Here is a 19,846-nt window from a genome sequence, read left to right as displayed (position 1 = left end):
CTGGTGTCAGAGGTCTTACAGACTAGCAGGTAAAATAGCGCGTATTGATAAAGAATATATATATACACCTTCAATACAACACAGAAGAGCCAGGTGCGGGCTTTCTTTGTTGCGATTTAACAACTAGCATCAATTCAGTGGACATTCTAAAACCTAGTTTGAACCTCTTCAGATAACATAAAAATAATAAATTTTCTTATACCGTGCCCTGTGGTTTAGACTTTTCCGTAAGTTCTGATGACTTTCTCGTAGTTGTATGGATTTCCTAAGATTGGACTATCTGGCCCACTGGGGAAATGCACACTAACTTCACCCTGACATCTCTGGTGAATGTACCAAGTAGGAGGAGATGCTCCTATTTCTTGAAGGTTTGGTTACAGTTCAGCTGCAAAGGGTGGCTCCCGAGTCTAAGGAAGGAGAAACTGGCAAAACCATGGAGTGAAGCCACTGCATGAGGTGACTTCAGCCTCATTAGCTGGCATGTAGAGACGGAACAGACGTTGTCCTTGGGTCATTTCCCAAGGATTCTGAAACCTTTCATGGTAGAATGTGGAGCCACAGGTCAAGTAAGTCCTATGTCTGCATAGGAATCCTGTGAAAAGGGCTAAGATTTGCCCACTGAGGTCTGTCTGCTTAAGGTGAAGTTAAGAAGCAGTATACTTTGCACTGCTGCTGCTGCTGATGCTAAGTCGCTTCAGTCGTGTCCGACTCTGTGCGACCCCATAGACGGCAGCCCACCAGGCTCCCTCGTCCCTGGGATTCTCCAGGCAATAACGCTGGAGTGGGTTGCAATTTCCTTCTCCAGTGCACGAAAGTGAAAAGTGAAAGTGAAGTTGCTCAGTCGTGTCCGACTCTTCGCAACCCCATGGACTGCAGCCCACCAGGCTCCTCCGTCCATGGGACTTTCCAGGCAGGAGTACTGGAGTGGGGTGCCATCACCTGTGTTTAAAATGGAGAGCCAACAGTATCCTGCTATGTAGTGCAGGAAGTCTGCTGGATGTTATGGGGCAGCCTGGGTGGGAGGGGAGTTTGGGGAGGATGAATACATGTGTATGTGTGGCTAAGTCCATTCACTGTTCACCTGAAACTGTCACCTCATTGTTTGTTACTTGGCTCTACCCCAGTACAAAATAAAAGGTAAAAAAAAGCAAGAACCAGTGTACTTTGCAAAATTTCTGTTGACCAAAGGTGCTCGTGGCTGCTGCTGCTCTCTTTCTGGCTTTGTTGCTATTTTAGAAGTGTGCTGAGCCAGACCACTGCAGTACACAATGCCAGGGGACAATATTTATTAGGTAGTTTATGTACAGTGTGCTCCCTGAAGTTGTGAGGGACACAAACTGCACAGCTGCTGAGGGCAGTCCTCATCCTGAATTTGACTCTTACTTTTGTTCTCGGAACCTGTTGTTACAAGGCCTTTGGAATGTATCCTGGTCTTATGGATGAAATTGAACCTTCAACTGGTCGGGGTGTTGAACTCTAAATACTTAGATAACCCACTTGCCTCCCCTGTCTGGTTTGATGTTAATCCAAACTCTCACTGTTGTTACCCAGGTTATTAGGACAGGTCTTACCACTCTTTAATCATTTGGTGCCTGGTTTAAAGGAATGCGAACCCACGTGTGCTAGGAACTTCACTAAGCATTCTTCACTTGTGAGCCTGATTTGTATTCCTACAGCTGCTGTTGCTGGGATTGATCTTCTGGAAAGTCTGCGGGGTTATAAACGTATTGATGGTGTGTGTAAGAGGTTGCTGGTCTCCTGCAGTAGGCCGGGCCATGCCTCCAGCTGCTCCAGGCGGGGTCTCGAGGACCTCCAGCAGCTGCCCTAGGAGTCTGCAAAGCCCTCTCCTGCGTTACACCAGGATTAAATCTGCTATTTGCTAGAGCTGTGTCTGGCAAGAGGCTTAGAACACTTCCAGGAAAGAAAAACAAAATTGTGTTTCAACAAAGGAGAAGGAAATGTTGGCACTGATCTCTATGAGGTTACTTGAACTGGGACAAAAAGTTTGTGTTCTGTTTATTTTAACCAGTTTTCTAGGTACTTCAGGGAATACTTTCAGCTTGTGATTCTAATTTAGAGAACTTAGGAAAGTGAAAAATAACTTTGGGGTGATTGGAACCAGGATAAATACATTTTGCTTGTATAGGTTATAATGAATTTATATTTATTCATCAACTAATTCAGTGGTAAAGAATCCGCCTGCCAAAGCAGGAGACGCAGCTTCGATCCCTGGGTCGGGAAGATCCCCTGGAGAAGGAAATGGCAACACACTCCAGTGTTCTTGCCTGGGAAATCCCATGGACAGAGGAGCCTGGCGGGCTAGTCTTTGTTGGGGTCACAAAGAGTCGGACAGGACTAACGCAACTGAGTGAGCACACACGCACACTTCTCCCCGTGCATGCACACACGCACACACGCACACCAACCAAGCAGATCACTGCCCACATTTCTTTCCTTTTTCCTTCCTTCTTTCCTTCCTTTCTTTTCCCCCCGCATGTTTGGCAGTTAGGAGTGTGGGTGTTAAGCAAGTCTGATTGATTTAAACCACAAACAAGTTTAGAAGTTCTGGTATCATTTATCACAAGCTCTTTTTTAAAAAATTAAGTAATTAGTTTACTTTTGGGTGTCCCGGGTCTTTGTCGCGGTGTGTGGGCTTTCTCCAGTTGCGTAGAGTGGGGGCTCCTCTTCGTTTTGGTGGTGTGTCTTGTCGAGGGGCACAGACACTCGGCGGCAGGCTTCAGTAGTTGTGGCCCACGGGCTTCGTTGCTCTGCAGCATGCGGGATCTTCTCGGACCAGGGATCGAGCTGGTGTCCCTTGTGCTGCAAGGCAGACTCTTAACCACTGAGCCACCAGGGAAGCCCTGTCACAAACTCTTCCTTTTACAGGTGTCAGAGCTGAGTCCCAAAGTGGCAGAACTGATGGGTGGTGACAGAGCCTGAGCCAGTGCTCAGACCGTGCTGTGCCAGGGAGACCCACGTCCTGCTCAGTTCTCCTTGACCCAGGGGCCCTGGAGAAGCCAGAGACCTGCGGGGGTTATTCAGAGAGCCTCTCTGTGTAATTGAGGTGATGCTCATTTGAACACTTTATTGGAATGGTGTGGAATGTGCTTATAAAGGCCCTGTCGCTTACTGGAAGAGTGACCTTGGACAGTTAGTTTACCTCTGTGAGCTTCAGTTTCCTTTCCTACTAGGAGAGATGCAAGGATGTTGTGTGTGAATACTTGTAATTCCGACAGTGTTTGGCATAGAGTAGGTGCTATACGACCATGAGCTGATAGGATTATGTGTTGAAAGTTTCCTTTTAATTTTTTAAAACTCGCATGTGAGCGAAAGTATCTGCAGAAAAGCTTACACAGTCATCTTGAGACTTTGTAATACGAGGTTGAGGAGGGGAGAAACTTTGGCGTCAGGTAACCATAAATTTCAGTCTGGGCTTCTTGACTTGCTAGCCGTGCAAATGGATTCATCTCATGCCACCGGCTTGGTTTGTTCATGTAGTAAGTGGCTATATGCTCATGAGGTTATGATGGTTAGAGGAAATGGATGTGCAACTAGCCTTAGCACATAGGTGGCACGTGCTTTTCGTTCCCTTTGCACTGAGTGCAATGTCTACACACACACAGACACGCAGACACACACACACACATGCACACACGCACACACGCACACTCTTAGGTGGAGTTCTGTTTCTTCTGTGAGTCCCCCTTCCCCCATCATTCTCCAACATTCATAGATCTCCCTTTGTATAAACTATGGCACACCTGCCCGACTTTCTTTCACGTCATGTGTATTATCTTGAATTATTTAACATCGTTTGTCATGTATCTGCTTTCTCTCTCTGAGAAAGAGCATTAAGAAAAGAGAAAAATAGAGCTTCCCTGGTGGCTCAGTGATAAAGAATCTGCCTGCCAGTGCAAGAGACACAGGTTCAATACCTGGTCCAGGAAGATCCCACATGCCGAGGAGCAACTAAGCCACTGTTGAGCCTTTGCTGGAGAGCCCTCGTGCTGCAGCTGCTGAAGCCCAAGTGCTTTAGAGCCTGTGCTCTGCAACAGGAGACGCCACCGCAGTGAGAAGCCTGTGCACCTCAAACAGAGAGTAGCCCCCGCTCTCCGTAACTGGAGAAAAGCCTGCGCAGCAAGGACGATCCAGCGCAGCCAGTAAATAAATACAGTCAAGAAAAAGAAAAGAGAAAAACATATAAATGCATATATATGGATAGAAAAATGGTACGATGAGCCTATTTGAGGGGCAGGAATAGAGACGCAGATATAGGTAATGCACTTCTAGATAAAGAAGGGGAAGGAGAGGTGGGGACACATTGAGAGAGTAGCATTGACGTGTATACGTTATCATGTGCAAAACCGATAGCTAGTGAGAAGCTGGTGTGTAACACGGAGCCAGCCTCGTGCCCTGTGATGACCTACAGGCGTGGGATGGGGTGGGGAGACTCAAGAGGGAGCAGTCCTCATGACTGATTCACATTGTTGTACAGTAGAAACCAACACAACGCTGTAAAGGAATTCTCTTCCAATTAAAAGAGAAGATTTGTACTTATTTTGGATTACCCTCACCTTGGTACTGAGTGTGTGAAAGGTGCTCAGGAAGGAAATGTTGGTGTTGATGGAACAGTTCATCCAAGTGACTAAGGAGTGGCTCTTCTCCTGCCAGCATGTTGGGGGCCTGCGCTCTTCAGCCACTATTTTTAATCTCAGTATCTCTGTGTTAGATGAGGACCTTCTGCTTCTCATCTCCAGAAGCCATTGTTCCTTTGTTTCTGTTGTTCTAATGTAAAAAAAAAAAAAAAAAAAAAACTAGAGATATTCCCAGACATTGACTTGTTATGAGCAAAGTTTCTGCATAAGATTTTTGGCCATTGTCTTCTATTCAGAATGTCTCTCTAAAAATTTATTGCAACCTTTAGTCACCTTTAATAAAACAAAAACAAATTTCCATTGCTTTCCTGGTTCTGGAGGTCTTTGGTAATGCACGCATTTTATAGTACCTTTTCTCTGCAGAATAGAAATTGCTTTCTAAAAAAGTATTGAGTTTTTACAGTTATAGAGTCTGAAACCAGTGGAGAAAGTATTTACATTCTCAATCTGGAATGCTTTTAAATATAGTATTTTCTAATACTTTTTATTGTAACACATTTTTGCTTTTTACTTCCCACATTTTGCTTGAAAACGTTCTAAATGCATCTTCCCTGAGTGTTGCTTAAAATTATATTGTTGTTAATAGTATTTAAGGATCATTCATTCATCCAATATGTATTATGCATTCTATGGCAGGTGCTATGCTAGATTCTAGGAATATTATAGTGAATGACGCAAAGTTGTTTTAGACTTTGAGGAATTTACAATATAGTGGAAAGTAGGGGAAAAAATAGCCTTCAAATGAAGTAATGGGTAAGGAAGAATTAAAGTCAGCAGAAGTTGCTAAATTGTACTATTAATAGTACTGAAACTAATGAATATTTTTAAAAAATGTTCAAGATGTGATGAACTATGAAAATAGGTCAAGACGAATATATCCCCCTGCCACTACCGCCGAGATTGTTTATACTTGTGCAAGGACTTTTATAAATTACCTCTAAACTTTATGTGGCATGGAACCTGAAGGATCTTAGACATTATCCTGTGGCCAGCTGACATCCACAACAAATTTAACCCCTTGGTTGGAGCAGAGTGTTTGAACTTCAATGTGAAGCAGATAATGGAAAGGAAAAAGCAACTTTCTATGAAACACAAGCCTGGGAAATTCCGTGGACCAAGGAGCCTGGCGGGCTACAGCCCATGGTGTTGCAAAGGGCTGGACTCCTTAGCGACTAAGTCACCACCATAAAACACAAGACAACTGGGAGAGACCAGGTGACTTTTCTGTTTCCATCAGAAAATGGGTAACCCCACATTGAGGTGAGAGTTTTGGTGCCTTTACTCTGTGCTAGATTTATCTGATAAGTATAATGCTGAATAGCCAGTCACTCTCTTGGCTAAAGCGTCACAGCCACTCTCCTGGCTAAAGCGTGAGCAGGTAATTTCTCCTCGTTCCCTTTGTTTCTTCATAGCTTGATGATATTTTGAAAGCTATGTACACATCCAGTGTAAAATAAAAAATTTTCTTTCTCTTTTTTGAAAGAGGTAAGGAGAAGTGACTATTAAGACTGAGTTAACTAAAAGAAAAGTCAACAGAGCTTCATACCTTTGATAAGGTTTATTGATCAGAAATGATTTATGGCCTTTATGTGCTATTAGACATTACCTACAGGGTTCAGATGGATAGTCCACCGCGAGATCACAGAAATATTGAGTCTGCTCTGGGTTGAGATAAATTGTAAAGCTCTGAAGATTAAAGCTGGTTGAAGGGGGACTTCCCTGGTGATCCAGTGGCTAAGATTCCTCACTCCCACTGCAGGGACCTGGGTTTGATCCCTGGTCAAGGAACTAGATTCTACATTCCACAGCTGAGATCTTACATGCAGCCAAATAAATAAAAATAAATATTTTAAAAAATAATGAATGAAATAAAGCTAGTTGAAGGAATTCTACTCTGGGTGGAGGTGGTGGGGATTCTGCTAAATCTCAGTTGATCAGCTCAGCCTTACCTTGGAATCCTAAAATTTTTTACTTGTGGAAAAAGAATCTGAAGTCATGTTTTACTTAGACAAAGTCAAGATTCAACAGCAGTAATTACTTGCTGCATTTTGTGTAATTATATCCCCAGATGCCTGGAAAATCTATTTGCTTTTTCTGTGTAATTGGTGGGTATTGTTTTTATTGTTAATGATCCTGTGTTATGTATTTAATTTGATAAGCTGCTTAAATTTTTTTGGATGAAATTTAAGTCAGTATGAAAAGTGAAGTGAAAGCGAAAGTGTTAGTTGCTCAGTTGCGTCCGACTCTTTGTGACCCTGTGGACTGTAGCCCTTAAAGCTCCCCTGTCCATGGAGTTCTCCAGGCAAGAATATTGGAGTGGGTAGCCATTCCCTTCTCCAGGTCAGTTTAAACCTATGTAATAAAAATACAACCAGGCAGCACAGCCCACACTCCATGAATGTGAATGTGCAAAGTGCAGGGTGGTTGGGGTGCTTTTTGTATTTGGAAGGTTCATTTAAGGGGTGCTGTTATTTTTTTATCTCTAGCTGATTATATCCCTGCAAAAATTCAAGCTCAGTATTGCCAGCTCTATAAAAATATCAAGGAACTCAAGAAATCCAGACTTTATGTTAAATCACTAGATGGTTAAATGCTCTTAACTAATTATTATCATTTCTTTGTTTTAAGAGTGCAATGGATGGCAGACAAACCAGTGAAAAAGCAAATCCCCAGCCACACAGTAAGGGGACCGTCTTTAACCTCAGCTGCAGTCAGGGTCAATAATTGAAAGTGCAACACGGGAAACGACTGGCGAGATAGCTTTTAAGTAATGAAGGGAAATTCTTTCAAGTGGCAGCATATCCTGGAAGCTTTCTCTTTTTTCTAGAAATCCTAGCGTCAGAGAGAAAGAATGAGAGAGAGCGAGAGAATTTTAGAGAAGTATGTTCCATGTGTGCAGTACAGGGGAATAACACATTTAAAAGTTTTTGCGTTTGCAGCCAGTGGTAGAATGAGTTGGAAAGAAGACCTAAGTGGATTGGGCCTACGCTGAAGTTTGAGTAATTGTCAATGTGGACTGGGGAATTGCTTCATTTGGCAGATCACCTTTTTTGTTTTTGTTTTAAATTTTACTTATTTGTGTTTGGCTGTGCTGGGTCTTGGTTGCTGTGCGGCTTTCTCTAGTTGCAGAGACTGGGGGCTGTTCTCCTTTGCGATGTGTGGACTTCCCATCGCTGTGGCTTTTCTTGTTGCGGAGCACGGGCCCTAGGTTGTGTGTGCTTCAGTAGTCGTGGCACATGGGCTCAGTAATTGCTGCTCTCGGGCTCTAGAGCACGGGCTCAGTAGTTGTGATGTGTGGGCTTAGTTGCTCCACGGAATGAGGGATTTTCCTGGACCGGGATTGAGCCTGTGTCTCCTGCATAGGCAGGATTCTTACCATTGAGCCTCATGGGAAGCCTGCAAATCGGTTTTCATATAGATACGTGACTTAACCAGAGCAAATCACCATGCTTCAGGGTAAATGCATCTGTATCTGGGGACACCAAAAAGAATTGGAGGTTTGACCACATCCTTCCTATCTAGTCATTCAGCGACTTTCTACTGCTTACACTTTAACCATACCAGCCTAGCAGAGTCCTTCCTGACCTGGCCCCTGCCTGCTCCTTCAGCCTCATCTTCTGCCAGCCCCCTTCCCTTGTGTATTCCTGCTTCCCAGAATAGGGGACTAATCTCAGTTCACAAATGCTTCTTGCTTTTGCATCCCTGCACTTGTTATTCCCTTTGTCTTGAATATAATGTTGCCTGATTAGCTTCTGTGGTTTCCAGACTCAGCTTAAGTATCTTTTCTTAAGCAAATACTTTCTTATCTCTAAACCAGCATTTCATAAACTCTGGTTCAAGTCAGAGCTTAAGAAAACAGAGAAAATTGTATTTATATCAAGCTGTAGAAGTGATTCTGACTCTCTGCCAGGGTTGCAAGATAAGCTAAATAAATAAATGGAAGGCTTCCCCAGTGGCTCAGATGATAAAGAATCTGCCTGCAATATAGGAGACGTGGATTCGATCCCTGGGTCAGGAAGATCCCTTGGAGAATGGGATGGCAATCCACTTCAGTATTCTTGCCTGGAGAATTCCATGGACAGAGGAGCTTGGCAGGCCACAGTCCATGGGGTGGCAAAGAATCGGACATGACTGAGCAACTAACACACACATAAATCAATGGATTGACGTGAGCTTCCCAAATGAGGCATATGGTAGCTCCTTTTGAATGACGCACCTTGTGCTTGTGAGCATACTTACAAGTCAGAACATTGTTTGAGTCAGTGTTTCTCAAGCTTATTTGACAATGGAACACTGTTCTTTGAGAACATTTATTAAAGTCTTGAGGGAAGGCTGACTTGGGAACATAGTTTGGGGACAATCTTGCCTTAAAACGTGGTTTTGCTTAATATGAGGAAATATCTTAGAAAACAATGTCTCTGGAATGATGGAGAGACCAAATAGATTTTGTCCATTTCTTTGAATGGACTTCACAACTGCATTTCAGTATTTCAATATTTGCATCATTTTTAGTGCAGACACCTTATTAAAGCCATGGCTTCCCTGATAGTCACACAGTCCAACCACAAGAAATACAAATTTGTATCACAATCTCTTAATAATGTTTTATTTGAAAAATTTCAAACATACACAGAAGTAGAGAGGAGAGTATGTTGAACCCACATATGCTTATTACCAAGATTTAACAGTTATTAAAATTTTGCTTCATTTTTTCTTTATTGTCTATCCTCCTTTTTTGCTGAACTGTTTTAAGGCATATCCAAGACATCATATCATTTCATTCTTTCACTCTTTCAGTGTGTCTTCACTAAAGTGGACATTGCTTATATTACTTGCAATAATATTGTTGCATTTATCAAAATTATGGTAATTTCTTGGGAATGTCTGTTACCCAGTTCACATTCTAAGTTTGAAAAATATTGAGATATAGTTCACATAACATAAAAGTTAGTCTTTAAATAGAAAATTCAGTGGTTTGTAGGATATTAAAAAACATATGCAACCATCACTCCTATTTTCAGCATCTTTTTATCAGCACCCAAAGAAACCCATACTCAGCAATCACTCCCCATTTTCTCCTCCCTCCTTTAATCTAATTCCTGTCTCTAGATTTTGCCTATTCTGGGCCGTATCTGGTCTTTTCTGACTGGCTTCTTTCTTTTAGCTTAATGTTTTCAAAGTCCATTCATATTTTAGCATGAATTGGTACGTTATTCCTTTCTATGTCTGAGTTATGTCCCATGGTATGGATATGTTACATTTTGTTTTCACCAAATGTTGGTGGACATTTGGGATGTTTCCACGTTTTGTCTATTTGAAACACATCATTATGAACATTCAGGCACATTTTTGTGTTGACATATATTTACATTTCTTGTGTGTATATCCCTAAGAGTGGAATGGGTAGGTCACATGGTAACTCTATATATAACTTTTTGAGGAATTGCCAAACTGTTTTCAAAGCGATGGCAGCGTTTTTCATTCCCATCGTGTCAACTTTTGAGAATTCTGATTGCTCCGCATCCTCACCTTTACCTGTTACTTATCGTCTGTCTGTGAGATTTAGCCGTCTTAGTGGGTGTTGACGTGGTATCTCATTGTGATTTTGATTTGCATAATCAATTATAAATATATAATTGATATAAATATATGTAAATTATTTGTTATAAATATATAACATGTTATAAATATATAACATATAATTTATAAATTATAAATATATAATATATAATCAATTATATTTCCCTAATGACAAATATTAAGAACCTTTTCATTTGTGTATTGTCCATTTATATTTCTTCTTTGTAGAAATACTTACTCAAATCCTCCCTAGCTTTGAAGTGGGTAATTTGTTTTTTTACTATTGGATTGCAAGAGTTCTTTGTATATTCTGAATACCAGGACCTTGGCAGATGTATTATTTGCAGGTATGTAAATCTATTCTTCAGGTTGTCTTTTCACTTTCTTGATGCTATCCTTTGAATCACAAAAAATTTCAAATTTTGATCAAGTCCAATTTACCTGTTTTTTCTTGCTTCTGGTTTTGGTGTTATACCTAAGAAACCATTGTCTAATCCAAGATCGTATAGATTTATGTCTATTTTTTTGTGAGAGTTTTTAACTTTAGCATTTATTTTAGGCCTTTGATACATTTCAAGCTCATTTTTGTGTGTGTATGGTATAAGGAAGGGGCCACACTCTTAAAAGTGAAATTTTAGCTTCAGCCTTCAGGTTGACCTGGAAAGACAGTTATTTTCCTTCCGCCTGCATGTCCTGGTGGACCCCACGCCCCATCCCAACTCTTCTATCCTTAGCAAATCAGGACACAATTTATTAGAATTTCTTTGTGTATTAGGGGCAGTGTAATCAGAGTACGAGAGGACAAAGTCTTCATTACAAATTTGATTACATTTAATTAAGCAAACAAGCACGGTATAATAGACATCTGGTGTTTTCGTCTTCCTCCTGTTTGGTTTGTTTGTTCTTCCCTTCCTTGCTTAGTCACTGTCACGTTCGCCTCTTTGCGACCCTGTGGACCACAGCCCTCCAGGCTCCTCTGTTCATGGAATTCTCTGGGCAAGAACACTGGAGAGGGTTGCCATTCCGTCCTCCAGGGGATCTTCCCAGCCCAGGGATCGAACCCAGGTCTCCCACATTGCAGGCGGATTCTTTACTGACTGAGCTACCAGGGAAGCCCTTTGCCTTCCTTGACGACTCCATTTTTCTGGAAATGGCACGTGGGTTGTGGAGTCGGCTTCCCACAGTCCCCGTCTGTAAGCTGACCTTACAGCACATACGCCTGTTCAAGGAGTGGGCAAATTGTGCTGACTTGGCTGATGAGAACTTAATATCTGGAGCCATGGTGATTGGTGCAGAGATGTACATAGAACCAAAAAGAATCAACAGAGATGTATGTGGAATTAGTGGGAAAATAAGTAGGTGTAGCCTGGAAGTCCTGCTGTCTTAACATCAGAAAGGGGTACATTACATTCAGTTGCTCAGTTGTGTCCGACTCTGTGACTGCATGGACTGCAGCATGCCAGGCCTCCCTGTCTGTCACCAGCTCCCGGAGTTTACCCAAATTCATGTCCACTGAGTTGGTGATGCTATCCAACCATCTCATCCTCTGTTGTCCCCTTCTCCTCCTGCCTTAAATCTTTCCCAGCATCAGGATCTTTTTCCAGTGAGTCAGTTCTTCGCATCAGGCAGCCAAAGTATTGGAGTTTCAGCTTCAGCATCAGTCCTTCCAATGAATATTTAGGACAGATTTCCTTCAGGATTGAGTGCTTTGATCTCTTTGCAGTTTAAGGGACTCTCAAGAGTTTTTTCCAACACCACAGTTCAAAAGCATCAATTCTTCAACACTCAGCTTTCTTTATAGTCCAACTCCTGCATTCATACATGACTACTGGAAAAACATAGCCTTGACTAGATGGACCTTTGTTGGCAAAGTAATGTCTTTCCTTTTTAACATGCTGTCTAGGTTGGTCATAGCTTTTCTTCCAAGGAGCAAGTGTCTTTTAGTTTCTTGGCTGCAATCACCATCTGCAGTGATTTTGGAGTCCCCCCAAAATAAAGTCTCTTACTGTTTTCATTGTTTCCTCATCTATTTGCCATGAAGTGATGGGACTGGATTCCATGATATTAGTTTTCTGAATGTTAAGCTTTAAGTCAGCTTTTTCACTCTCCTCTTTCAGTTTCATCAAGAGGCTCCCCAGTTCTTCGCAGAAAGGGGAATCTGTCTGTTAATGAAACCAACATGTTGTATGGCAGAAACCAACACAATATTATAAAGCAGTTATCCTCCAATAAAAAGCCAAGCAATGTGAGGAAAGGTGAGTTGAGAGATGGGTTCTTACTATCCACTCAGCAGCAGGACCCAGCTTTGCCTGAGGTTTAAACTATTTCTGGACCTTCTGAATGCATGAGATACACAGATATTCCTTTTTAGATTCACAGCTGAAAGACTTGTGGTTCTGCTGCAGATAGAATGATAGAAGCTGAAGACACAGACGGTAGAAAATGCTTTGTGCCTTTTTGGACTTGACAACCTAGAAGGGAAACCAAGAGAGAGAAAGAAATAAATGTATGACAAATGCACGAGTAGACCCCTGAATAAAACAGGTGAACAGCACAACTACTGGGGCGGGAACTGGAAAAAGTCTTCAGAAAGATAATTACTGATTTGGGGTTGAGAAATGAACTGGCGTTCACTAACTTGTTTTGCAAACAATAGAACCCATTCTTCCACCACGGCTTACAGAAATCATTTCCATTATGTTGTGGAAGAAGGACACTTTGTTAGACTCCACCAGTAGTATGGCAGCAACTGTGAGGTAGCCCATACTATGGCACCTTTCTAATGGCCACGAAGAGAAGCTGGGGACTGAAGTACCAGGTTGTTAGAAAATTCATAATTTGGGAAGTGGCATTAAGGTTTTGAGAGCCTTACTGTATTTTACTTAGTGCATTAAAAAAACCCAAGCTTTCCTTTTGCTTACACGGTTTCCGCTGCTGTGCACAGACTCTCCCTAGTGGCAGCACGTGGGGGCTTCTCTGGCTGCAGCACGGCTCTCATCGCGGGGCTTCTCCTGTTGCAGAGCACGGGTCTAGGCGCACAGTTTCAGTGGTTGTGGCGCACGGGCTTAGGTGCCCCACTGCGTGTGGAATCTTCCTGGCACAGGGACTGAACCTGTTTCTCCTGCACTGGCAGGCGGATTCTTATCCACTGTACCACCAGGGAAGTCCTATTTAGTGTAGTTTTGAGATAAAGGCCCTGTATAGTATTGTGCTTTGTGTTGTTTTAACCCTATAGACTTAGGATCATTCAGTCCAACTCTTTCATTTCACTGAGAAAAGAAATTATAGCCCCTCTAGAGTGTACCCCGGAGAAGGCAGTGGCACCCCACTCCAGTACTCTTGCCTGGAAAACCCCACGGGCAGAGGAGCCTGGTAGGCTGCAGTCCATGGGGTCGCTAAGAGTCAGACACGACTGAGCGACTTCACTTTCACTTTTCACTTTCATGCATTGGAGAAGGAAATGGCAACCCACTCCAGTGTTCTTGCCTGGAGAATCCCAGGGACGGGGGCGCCTTGTGGGCTGCCGTCTATGGGGTCACACAGAGTCGGACACGACTTAAGCAACTTAGCAGCAGCAGCAGCAGCAGCAGCAGAGTGTACCCGAAGTCACACAGCAGGGAAGGAACTATAATCTTGGTTTCTTTATTCTTAGTTTAGTCTTTCTTCTATTTCATATCTTTTATTGAGGCTTCTGCTGCAGGAAAAAAAAAAAAAATCACTTTCTTAAGGACAAAAGCTGGTGAGACTTGCAGTAAAATTCTTGAGGAGAAAGTAAAGAATAGGGCAGGATTTTATGGGGATGAGCCTTTTGTTTAGCAGATTGCCAGCTGGGTGTTTTCTTCGTTCTGAGATTGGTACCCGGACTCCACTGGAGTGGCTGGATGGCTGTCACTTTTCATCCAGATGGTGCTCCCCCTGTCTGTTAAATCAGGCGGGAAACTGTGGTCCTTACGCAGATTCTCTTCACACCTATTTCCAGCACACAGGATTCCCAGCATACTGAAATTGACATCAGGCAATTATTAGAAGTCTCATATTCTTTTTTTCTCTCGGGAGATGATTTTTTTTTTTTAATCTTCTTTACTGAACCATCTTCTCCCCTCTGCAACTTGCATAATAAGAAGGTTATACAGACCCACTACAGCTTCAAAAAAGTTGCTCAGAGATTAGCATAAAACTATTAAGATGTAAGCAGACAAAATAAAGAAAAGTTAGAATTTTTTTTCTTCAGAAAAGTTGATGCTAATGTTTGCTCCTTTCTGCTGGGCTCTCAGGGGTTTCCCAGGTGGCACAGTGGTAAAGAAGCCACCTACCAATGCAGAAGACTTGGGTTCAGTCCCTGGGTGGGGAAGATCTCCTGGAGGAGGAAATGGCAACCCACTCCAGTATTCTTGCCTGGAGAATCCCATGGACAGAGGAGCCTGGCAGGCTACAGTCCATGGGGTCACAAAGTCAGACATGACTGATTATGCACACAATTGACTCTCAGAACCTTTGTATAGAATAGGGTCAGAAGAGGAAATCTGTGTGATAATTAAGATGACATGTCTCGATGTTTCGTTTAGATAGCAAGCCCGTATTTTCTTATTTTGTGTGTGTTTGGGGTGGCTGAATAGAGGGCCACTGGTGGAGTCTGGGGAGACAGGGTGATGATGCCCTTCTCTCTCTCTCCTGTAGCAGACTTTGGTGTTTAGCACCACTGGCTGTTGTTTCATGTCTTTCCTGAGGCTCAGTGGAAGTGTTTCTAATGAGTTTCCCACTATTGCAGTTATGAAACTTGCCTAACACATAGAAAGTTCCTTTGGCACATTTCCTAGTAGTATGTCAAAAGAAAAGTGAAATTCACATGACATACACTCACTACAAGTTTGCTGTCTAAAACTGAGGATGACACAGAAAGACAAATGTGTTTAAGCTAGCTGCAAATTATTCTGTTCTCTTTGGTGTCCAGGAACCATTTGCTAGAGCTTGGGAAATTGAATAGCTTGTCAGTTATACTCACCGTTGGGTGTAGTCTGTCTTGGTGGATAAGTGAAATGGAAGGAAAATACAACTTTTGGAATTGCTTGGACCTAGTGTAGGAGGGAAACTGGAAGAGATGAAGTCTGAGTGAAGCTGGGAGAGAAGAGTATAGGCATATAGAATATAGGAATGTAGAAAATTCTATGTGTGTGTGTATATATATATATATATTTTTTTAGTAATAGTTGTATTGAGATATAATTCACATACTATACAACTTCACCCATTTAAAGTTTTTCAGTGGTTTTTAGTATATTCACAGAATTGTGCAGACAATACCATTGTCAATCTTAGAACATTGCATCACCTCAAAAAAAAAAACCTCATGGGATGAATTGAGAGAGTAACATTGAAACATACATTACCATGTGTAAAACAGATAACGAGGTGGGGGGGGGTTGCTGTCTATAACACAGGAAGGCTCAAGAGGGAAGGGATATTTGTAAACTTAGAGCTGATTCACATTGTTGAATGGCAGAAACCAGCACAATGTTGCAGAGCAATTATCCTCCAATTAAAAATTTAAAAAAAAAAAGAAACCTTGTATGCTTTGCCTATTGCAGCCCCCCAGCCCTGAGCAGTCACTGTTTTCCTTTCTCTGTGTTTGGGTTTCCCTACTCTGGACACGTTTGTATTAATGGGATCGTAACATTGCAATGTGTGACCTTTTGTTTCTGGCTTCTTTCATTTAGAATAAAGTCTACAGGATCCTTCTGTGCTATAGCAGACTTCAGTGTCATATTCATTTTTATGACTGAGGAGTATTTCATGGTGTGGATATATCATATTTTGTTTATCCATTCATCAGTTGATCCACATTTGTATTGTGTTTACCTTTTGGCTATTAGGGATAATGTTGCTATAAGGATTTGTTTATACATTTTATTTTTACACAGATGTAATACACAGGTCAGTGGGAAATTATTCTATTAATAACAAAGATGTCAGAAATATTTTAGCTTACTGTAGTTTCAATACTAATTGATGTTTTATCATGTAAAACCTGTGTATTTATTTCTAAGGAGTAGGTAAAAAATTCAGAAGTCTGATTTTAGTTTAGTTATAGAGCTGGAACTTTTTTAACTGGTTCCATTTTAAGAAATTATTAAACTGTTCCCCCAGACACATCACTATCCAAGATATTGGTTCTCACACTCTTATCATTTCACTCTGACTAAGGGGTAGGAAATACATGAGGAAACAGTGGAAACAGTGTCAGACTTTATTTTGGGGGGCTCCAAAATCACTGCAGATGGTGACTGCAGCCATGAAATTAAAAGATGCTTACTCCTTGGAAGGAAAGTTATGACCAACCTAGATAGCATACTGAAAAGCAGAGACATTACTTTGCCAACAAAGGTCCGTCTAGTCAAGGCTATGGTTTTTCCTGTGGTCATGTATGGATGTGAGAGTTGGACTGTGAAGAAGGCTGAGTGACAAAGAATTGATGCTTTTGAACTGTGGTGTTGGAGAAGACTCTTGAGAGTCCCTTGGACTGTGAGGAAATCCAACCAGTCCATTCTGAGGGAGATCAGCCCTGGGATTTCTTTGGAAGGAATGATGCTAAAGCTGAGACGCCAGTACTTTGGCCACCTCAGGCAGGGAGTTGACTCATTGGAAAAGACTCTGATGCTGGGAGGGATTGGGGGCAGGAGGAGAAGGGGACGACAGAGGATGAGATGGCTGGATGGCATCACTGACTCCACGGACGTGAGTCTGAGTGAATTCCGGGAGTTGGTGATGGATAGGGAGGCCTGGCCTGCTGCGATTCATGGGGTCGCAAAGAGTCGGACACGACCGAGCGACTGAACTGAACTGAAAGGGGTAGGACCTTCTGCCATCAGGCGCTGGGGCTGGCTCCATGCTGCTGATGCTCCTGTAGCAAGGAAACGCCGTTAGTAGAAGAAATTAGCACATGGATCGACTTCAGTATGTTGGATGGCATTGTGGGGAGCCGTTACTGGAGAAGGAAGAGGAATAATGGCTTCACACCTGGAAGGGTCAGTGAAGACTGCATTTCACAAATGTGGTCACATTCAAATTTGAGTTTTCCAAAAATGAATTAGAACCGTTTTTTTTTTTTTGCCACAATATAAAATAATTTAAATTTTTGCTCGCTACTTTCTTGTTACCATCATAATCACTATTATTTAACACTCTGTGTTTTCTTTTTTTTATTAGGGAAACAAAATAAAATGAATCATGTTCACATAACAAACTACCAAACCTTGTCAGTTGTACAAAATTAAAATTTCTTTTTCTGTGGACTTACATTATTTCTACTTTCTTTTGAGCTATTTTATATTTATATTAACATTTTGACAAGCTTTTCTGCTTTTTTTTTAATCCATTTATTGAACAGAAAACTTGGATATTAATGAAGTAGAATAGGGGTAACTTTATATGGAAAGATGAAGTTCTTAGTATTGAGATCATGTATTTTACTAGAGTTTAAAATTAATACAAATTTTTTCTTAGGTTTTTCTCAGTATATGTTTGGTACACAAATAGTATTTTGAAGTCTAGTCTTTATTTTTTAAAGAATAATTAATTATTGTCTTACTTACAAGTGTTGTGAAAATTGCTTATTTTGTTATATCAAGAACTATGGAATTTGAAAGAAACTCTTAAAATTGTTTAGTTCATTGCCCAGAGACAAAATAGATGGTGCTTATTAACAAGATTTTCCCTAGAAGTCTTGTAATTTCAGTATGACAATGATTCCGATATGTATCATTGCACTGAGAATAATCTGTATGTGAATAACCACAAGGTCATCTTTTATAAATCACAAAGCTATAAATATTAGGCCTTATTTGTTATGTAACACATCCTTACTTTGCTTTCATGGTTACTTCTGATTGCACTGGTAAAATGATGAAATACTGTAATTGATATATTTTTAACTATTCTGGCATCCACTAAATTTATTCGAAGTTAAAAGTTATTGTTATGTGGATATTAAGACTCTAATAAACTGAATTAACTTGTTTATCACTTGTTTAAGCAGCCTCCACATACATGCTGCTTATTGCTTTTATAGAATGTTCAATCATGCTGATTGCATTTAAATGAGTGCTTTGTTACGAAAACACTTTTTTGGACATTTAGGCATTTAAATGAAGTTGGCTGTTTTGACCCCTAGTTCCGTGGTGAGATAGCCTATTGTTCATAATGAAGGGGGATATAAAATTGCGAGGAAATTTTGAATTAGTCATATGAAAAGGCTGCTTCCAAAGACGGAATAACGTTTTTAAGAATGCACTTATCTATAGCAAGAACATTAATACAGCCTCTGAAACAAAGCCATATATTAATTATTGGGCTATGGGCCCACCAGGTTACAATCATGAGGGAGACCTCTGGCTGGTGGAGGTGGCGGGGATCACTTGGTGGGATTGTCAGAGTTTGGATTGGTGGTTTCAGCCTGAACAAATCATATCCGTCTAGAGAGAGCCTTGGAGAAGGAAATGGCTGCCCACTCCAGTAATCTTGCCTGGGAAATCCCATGGACAGAGGAGCCTGGTGGGATGTAGTCCATGTGGCCTCAAGAACTGGATACGACATAATGACTAAATGACCACCACCAGAGAGAGCATGGTCATAGCTAGAGAAGAACGACCAGTTAGTAAAGGTGGGACCACAGACTCCTCTAGAATTCCTACAGATTTAGACGTGTCCAAGGTGAGAAGAGAAAGGAACTGTTGAGTAACCTCGGCAGCTTAGTGGCTTCCATAATTATACTTGGAAATGGGGAGGTAGGACACATTTAAACTTTTAGATTTTTTTTAGATTTACATATTTAAGGGATGATTCTCTTCTCAGAGGGCTAGGAAAATATAAAATGCATAATTATGGTTTGTGTAAGGATATTTTCCCAAAACATTTTGTCTAGGCAGTTTTGAAAATGGTGGGTAGAAACCGTAGTGACTTGCTTGCCTCCCCGCCCTGGAAGCACTGGCTCCTCCTACCCTGCACTCTGGCAGCTCCAGACTCCTGGGACAGGCGGAGCCCCCTCCCTGTACTCCCCAATCTGGCTGTGAAACCAAGCCAGGCATTTCTCTTTTCTTGCCTCTCCTTCCCTCCCTGGATGGGGCACACCACCCTGGTCAGAAGGTAGAATTCAGCCCTGTCCGTCTGGGATTTATTTTGATCTAGGGTGTTAAAGGGGCTTCCTTGGTGGCTCAGTGGTAGGAATTCTGCCTGCCAATGCAGGAGACATGGGTTCAATCCCTGGGTTGGGAAGATGCCCTGGGGAAGGAAATGGCAACCCACTCCAGTATTCTTGCTTGGGAAATCCCATGGACAGAGGAGCATGGTGGGCTGTAGTCCATGGGGTCGCAAGAGTCGGACATGACTAAACAACAGTTATATAAAAGACTTACATAGGCTCCTCTCCTCCATGCCCTCGCCAATAGTCAATTTTAGGAGCCCCATTTATTAAGTGTAGTTCATTCTCATTGTGTGGTGTTTGGTTGTGGTGGGAGAAACATACTGACTTATCAGCAACATGGAGCTCATTAATATTGAGATGGTTTGGGGTTGGGGATGACTTTGTGGATTAGAAAGCCTGGAATCCTGCCCATTCA

The 19,846-nt window shown here is 41.7% G+C and overlaps 1 protein-coding gene across 6 annotated transcripts in view; it reads left to right on the top strand.

Annotated features, from left to right (window-relative positions):
• CDK14 (cyclin dependent kinase 14) overlaps positions 1–19,846 on the top strand; it is a 664,341-nt gene that overhangs the window by 61,155 nt on the left and 583,340 nt on the right. Inside the window, exon 1 of one of the 6 annotated variants that reach the window (XM_070369890.1) lies at positions 12,364–12,490. The exons of the other annotated variants lie outside the window; for them this stretch is intronic. The gene's annotated coding sequence lies outside the window, so the exon portion shown is untranslated. Of the gene's footprint in view, positions 1–12,363; positions 12,491–19,846 lie in introns of those variants that run through there. 6 annotated transcript variants of the gene reach the window in all.

Source organism: Bos mutus, chromosome 4 (assembly GCF_027580195.1).
Source record: "Bos mutus isolate GX-2022 chromosome 4, NWIPB_WYAK_1.1, whole genome shotgun sequence".
Lineage (NCBI taxonomy): Eukaryota > Metazoa > Chordata > Mammalia > Artiodactyla > Bovidae > Bos > Bos mutus.
Note: the sequence above shows the minus strand (reverse complement) of the source record. Positions and strands in the feature narration are given on the sequence as shown.